This window comes from Psammomys obesus, unplaced genomic scaffold (assembly GCF_907164565.1).
Source record: "Psammomys obesus unplaced genomic scaffold, mPsaObe1.curated_primary_1811, whole genome shotgun sequence".
NCBI lineage: Eukaryota > Metazoa > Chordata > Mammalia > Rodentia > Muridae > Psammomys > Psammomys obesus.
Window position 1 is genome coordinate 4495032 of NW_026591918.1, and position 493 is coordinate 4495524.

The following is a 493-nucleotide window of genomic DNA, read 5'->3' on the forward strand; positions in this document are numbered from 1 at the left end:
CACGTTACTGCACTATCTAGCCATGGGGAAGGTAGTCACATCACGTTCCTGCACTATCTAGCGATGGGAAGGTAGTCACGTCACGTTACTGCACTATCTAGCGATGGGAAGGTAGTCACATCATGTTCCTGCACTATCTAGCGATGGGAGGGTAGTCACATCACGTTCCTGCACTATCTAGCGATGGGAAGGTAGTCACATCACGTTACTGCACTATCTAGCCATGGGGAAGGTAGTCACGTCACGTTCCTGCACTATCTGGCCATGGGGAAGGTAGTCACGTCACATCACGTTCCTGCACTATCTAGCCATGGGGAGGGTAGTCACGTCACATCACGTTCCTGCACTATCTGGCCATGGGGAAGGTAGTCACGTCACGTCACGTTCCTGCACTATCTAGCCATGGGGAGGGTAGTCACGTCACGTTCCTGCACTATCTGGCCATGGGGAAGGTAGTCACATCATGTTCCTGCACTATCTAGCGATGGGAAGG

General features: G+C 52.3%; 1 protein-coding gene across 1 annotated transcript in view; it reads left to right on the forward strand.

Moving 5' to 3' along the window:
- Dnah12 (dynein axonemal heavy chain 12) overlaps positions 1 to 493 on the forward strand; it is a 127066-nt gene that overhangs the window by 48560 nt on the left and 78013 nt on the right. The window lies entirely within an intron of this gene.